This window comes from Manis pentadactyla, chromosome 4 (genome assembly GCF_030020395.1).
Source record: "Manis pentadactyla isolate mManPen7 chromosome 4, mManPen7.hap1, whole genome shotgun sequence".
Classification (NCBI taxonomy): domain Eukaryota; kingdom Metazoa; phylum Chordata; class Mammalia; order Pholidota; family Manidae; genus Manis; species Manis pentadactyla.
In genome coordinates this window covers 63,825,407-63,831,406 of record NC_080022.1, presented here as the reverse complement: position 1 = coordinate 63,831,406, position 6,000 = coordinate 63,825,407, and positions in this window count along the sequence as shown.

Genomic DNA, 6,000 nt, shown 5'->3' with positions numbered 1-6,000 from the left:
GTGAAAGACCTATACTCTGGAAACTACAAGACACTCATGAGAGAAATTAAAGAAGATAACAATAAATGGAAACACATCCTGTGCTCATGGACAGGAACAATTATTTTCAAAATAGCCATCCTGCCTAAAGCAATTTAAAAAACCAATGCAATTCCTATCAAAATACCAACAGCATTCTTCAGTGAACTGGAGCAAATAGTTCTCAAATTCATATGGAGCCAGAAAAGACCCCAAATAGCCAAGAAATCCTGAGAAGGAAGAATAAAGCAGGTGGACTTATGCTCTCTGACTTCAAGCTCTACCACAAAGCCACAGTAATCAAGACAATTTGGTACTGGCACAAGAACAGACCCACAGACCAGTGGAACAGAATAGAGAGTCCAGATATCAACCCAAGCATATATGGTCAATTAATAAACAATAAAGGAGCCATGGATATACAATGGGGAAATGACAGCCTCTTCAACAGCTAGTGTTGGCAAACCTGGGCAGCTACCTGTAAGAGAATGAAACTGGATTATTGTCTACCCCATACACAAAAGTAAACTCAAAATGGATCAAAGACCTGAATGTAAGTCATGAAACCATGAAACTCTTAGAAGAAAACATAGGCAAAATCTCCTGAATATTTACATGAGCAAGTTTTTCCTGAACGCATTTGCTTGGGCAAGGGAAACAAAATAAAAAATGAAAAATGGGAGTACATCAAGCTAAAAAGCTTCTGTACAGCAAAGGACACCATCAGCAGAACAAAAAGGCATCCTACAGTATGGGAAAATATATTTGTAAAGGATATATCTGGCAATGGGTTAACATCCAAAATATATAAAGAACTCACATGCCTCAACACCCAAAAAGCAAATAACCCAATTAAAAAATGGGCACAGGATCTGAACAGACACTTCTCCAAAGAAGAAATTCAGATGGCCAACAGGCACATGAAAAGATGCTCCACATCACTAATTATCAGGGAAATGCAAATTAAAACCACAATGAGATATCACCTCACACCAGTTGGGATGGCCAACATAGAAAAGACAAGGAATAACAAATGCTGGCGAGGATGCGGAGGAAGGGGAACCCTCCTACACTGCTGGTGGGAATGTAAGCTAGCTGAACCACTGTGGAAAGCAGTATGGAGGTTCCTGAAAAAAAACTAAAAATAGACATACCATTTGACCCAGGAATTCCCCTTCTAGGAGTTTACCCTAAGAAAACAGGGTCACAGATTCAAAAAGATATATGCACCCCTAAGTTTATTGCAGCACTATTTACAATAGCCAAGAAATGGAAGCAACCTATGTGTCCATCAGTAGATGAATGGATAAAGAAGATGTGGTACATATATACAATGGAATATTATTCAGCCATAATAAGATAACAAATCCTACCATTTGCAACAACATGGATGGAGCTAGAGGGTATTATGCTCAGGGAAATAAGCCAGGCGGAGAAAGGCAAGTACCAAATTGTTTCACTCATCTTCAGTGTATAAGAACAAAGCAAAAACTGAAGGAACAAAACAGCAGCAGGCTCACAGAACCCAAGAATGGACAAAGGGAAAGGGACTGGGGAGGGTGGGTGGGGAGGGTGGGATAAGGGGAACAAGGGGCATTACAATTAGCACACATAACATGGAGGGGTCACAGGGAAGGCAGTATAGCACAGAGAAGACAAGTAGTGACTCTATACCACCTTACTACGCTGATGGACAGTGACTGTAATGGGGTATGTGGTGGGGATTTGATAATGGGGGAATCTAATAACCACAGTGTTGCTCATGTATTGTATATTAATGATATCAAAATAAAATAATAAAAATAAAATAAAGTAAAATTCATATGAACCACAAAAGACTCCAATTAGCCAATACAATTCTAAGAAGGAACAACAAAGCTGGGGATATTATGTTTCCTAACTTCAAGCTCTACTACAAAGCCACAGTAATCAAAACAATTTGGTTCTGGCACTAGAACAGACCCATAAATCAATGGAACAGAATAGAGAGACCAGATATAAACCCACATATACATGGCCAATTAATATTTAATAAAGGAGCCATGAATATACAATGGGGAAAAGACAGCCTCTTCAACAACAGGTGTTGGCAAAACTAGGCAGCTACATGTAAGAGAATGTAACTGGATTATTGTCTAACTCCATACACAAAAGTAAATTTGAAATGGATCTAAGATTTGAATGTAAGTCATGAAACCATAAAAGTAGTAGAAGAAAACACAGGCCAAAATCTCTTAAATATAAACATGAGCAACCTTTTTCTGAACACATCTCCTTGGGCAAGGGAAACAAAATGAAAAATGAGCAAGTGGGACTACATCAAGCTAAAAAGCTTCTGTACAGCAAAGGACACCATCAGCAGAACAAAAAGGCTTCTTACATTATGGGAGAATATATTCCTAAAGAAGTTATCTGATAAGGGGTTAACACCCAAAATATATAATGAATTCACATACCTCAACACCCAAAAAACAAATAACCCAATTTTAATTGGGCAGAGGATCTGAACAGACACTTCTCCAAAGAAGAAATTCAGATGACTGATAGAAACATGAAAAGATGCTCCACATCGCTAATCATCAGGGAAATGCAAATTAAAACCACAATGAGATATCACCTCACATCAGTTAGGATGGCCAACATCCAAAAGACAAGAAACAACAAATGCTGGTGAGGATGCAGAGAAAGGGGAACCCTCCTACACTGCTCATGGGAATGTAAATAGGTTCAACCATTGTGGAAAGCAATATGGAGATTCCTCAAAAAACTAAAAATAGAAATGCCATTTGACCCAGGCATTCCACTTCTGGAATTTACCCAAAGAATACAAAATCCCTGATTTGAAATAATATATACTCCCCTATCTACCGACTCATTATTTACAAAAGCCAAGATATGGATGCAACCTAAGCATCCATCAATAGATGAATGGATAGAGAAGATGTGGTACATATACAGAATGGAACATTATTCAGCCATAAAAAGAAAACAAATTTTACCTTTTGCAACAACATGGATAGAGCTGGAGAGTATTATGCTCAGTGAAATAAGCCAGGTGGTAAAAGACTATTGCCAAATGACTTCACTCATTTGTGGAGTATAAAAACAGAGGAAAACTGAAGGAACAAAATATCAGTGGATTCACAGACTCTTAGAAGGGTCTAGCAGTTACCAAAGGCGAGAGGTTGGGAAGGGTTGATGGGGAGAGAGAAAGAGAAAGGGATTAAGGGGCGTTATAATTAGCAATCACGATATAGGTAGGTCACAGAGAAGGCAGTACAGCATGAAGAAGACATGTAATGACTCTATAGCATCTTACTACAATGATAACATGTGACTGCAGTGTGGGGGTGGAGGGAGGAGTCTTATTAATATGGGTGAATGTTGAAGCCACAATGTTGTTCATGTGGAATCTTCAGAAGTTTGTATATCAATGATACTTTAATTTTTAAAAAAACCTTCCCATCACTACAAAATTGAATGAATCACTAAATCTGGTTAATCAATCACTGACCCTCCTTAATATCTTTCAATTCAATGTCTTCCCTCCACCCCCCTCCCCAGCCACTCTACCCTCCTCTTCATTCTCCTCTCTACCTGCCCTAATATCTATTCTATTCTCATTTTTCTGCCTTTTATCAATTCTCTGCTGGGCTACTTAAAGTCTCTTAAACAAACTTGTCTCCTTGACTCTGGTTTCAATCACCCATACCAAAAGCATTCATACTACCACCCAGATGATATTTCAAAATGGACATCAAATCATATTATCCCTCTACAACCACTATGGCTACCCATCCTCACCCCCTAACAACACACACAACTCTTCAGTGGTCTACAGAAGCAAGTGATACAAAGCACCTAGTTTCATCTTTTTGCCAGTCTCCCATAGACATTCTATCCTCCAGCTATTACTGTCTCACATCTCTTTGCTTTTATATATGCTGATCCTTCTATATAAAATGCTCTTCTATTCCTGAATACCTAGCATATTTTACTATTCTTTAAACTCCCTAGACCCACAAAGAATTATAGATTTTTTGCCACTAAAATTAATGTATTCTATTTTTATACTTATCATATGGTATTTCAACCTTAATGTTCCATTTTTTTCCTCTTTACTACACCTGAAAAGTCTACCTCAATGCCAGACATCTTTTTGTACTCCTAGCATCTAATATGTTGTCTGTCCCATAGTATCATTGAATTTTTTTTTTTTGTATTTTGTACAAGTAAGATCTATTCTAAAATTTTGCTTGAAGGGAAAGATTTTAAAAAGGTGCTATGAGAGAGGTTAAGTTTAAAAGTAGCTAAAAAGTTTCAGGAAAAAAAGAAAGAAAATGCTTGCTAAAGAATTATCAGAATAGCTCTAATTTTTTTTAATGCATTACTATATACTTAGTAGAACAGCTAAACAATTTTTTAAAAACATGATGATTTTTTAATGACCTAGAGCAAATAATCCTAAAATTCATATGGAACCACAAAAAACCCAAACTAGCCCAAGCAATCCTGAGAAAGAAGAAGAAAGTTATGGATATTATGCTCCCTCACTTCAAGCTCTACTACAAAGCTACAGTAATCAAAACAATTTGGTATTGGCACAAGAACAGACCCATAGATCAATGGAACAGACTAGAGAGCTCAGATATAAACCCACACATATATAGCCAACTAGTATATGATAAAAGAGCTATGAATATACAATGGGGAAAAGACAGCCTATTCAATAACTTGTGTTGGAAAACTGGGCAGCTATATGCAAGAGAGTGAAACTAGATTACTAACTCTATACACAAAAGTAAACTTGAAATGGATTAAAGTCCTAAATGTAAGACATAAAACCATAAAACTCTTAGATGAAAATATAGGCAAAAATCTTTTGATCATAAGCATGTGGAATTATTTCTGAACACATCTCACCAGGAAAGGGAAACAAAATTAAAAATGAGCAGGTGGGACTATAGCAAATTTAAAAGCTTCTATACAGCAAAGGACACCATCAGCAGAACAAAAATGCAACCTAGAGTATGGGAGGATATATTTATAAATGATCTATGCAATAAGGGGTTAACATCCAAAATATACAAAGAACTCATACAAAAAGAAATAACCCTAATAAAAAATGAGTGGAAGACCTGAACAGATATTTTTTCAAAGAAGAAATACAGATATCCAATAGGCACATGAAAAGATGCTCCACATCACTAATTATCAGGGAAATGCAAATCAAAACCACAATGAGGTATCACTTCACACCATTTAGAATGGCCACTATCCAAAAGACAAGAAATAACAAGTGTTGGCAAAGATGTCAAGAAAAGGGAACCCTCCTAAACTGCTGGTGGGAATGAAATTGGTGTAGCTACTGTGGAAAGCAGTATGGAGGTCACTCAAAAAACTAAAATTAGCAATATCATATGACTGAGAAATTCCACTTCTAGGAATTTACCCAGAGAAAACAAAATCCCTGATTCAAAAGATCTATGCACCCCTATGTTTATTGCCACATTATTCATAACAGCTAAGATATGAATGTAACCAAAATGTTCATCAATAGATGAATGAATAAAGAAGTGATACATAGACACAACAGAATAACCACAAAAGAGAAAGAAATCCTGTCATTTGTGACAACATGGATGGACCTAGAGGGTATTATGCTAAGTGAAATAAGCCAGGTGGAGAAAGACAAATACCATATGATTTCACTTACTTGTGGAATATAAAAGCAAAACAAAACAAAATGAACAAAATAGCAGTAGACTCATAAACACTGAAAAGTGACTAGTGGTTACCATGGAGGAGGGGTTGGGATGGGTCAGTGGAGATGGTGAGTAGAATAAAGGGGCACAAAAATTCTCAATCATAATATAAGCTATTCATGGGGATGGTAGTACAGCATAGATAATACAGCAAATGGTTCTGTAACATCTTTCTATGTTGACAGACAGTAACTGCACTAGCTGAGGTGAGGATTTA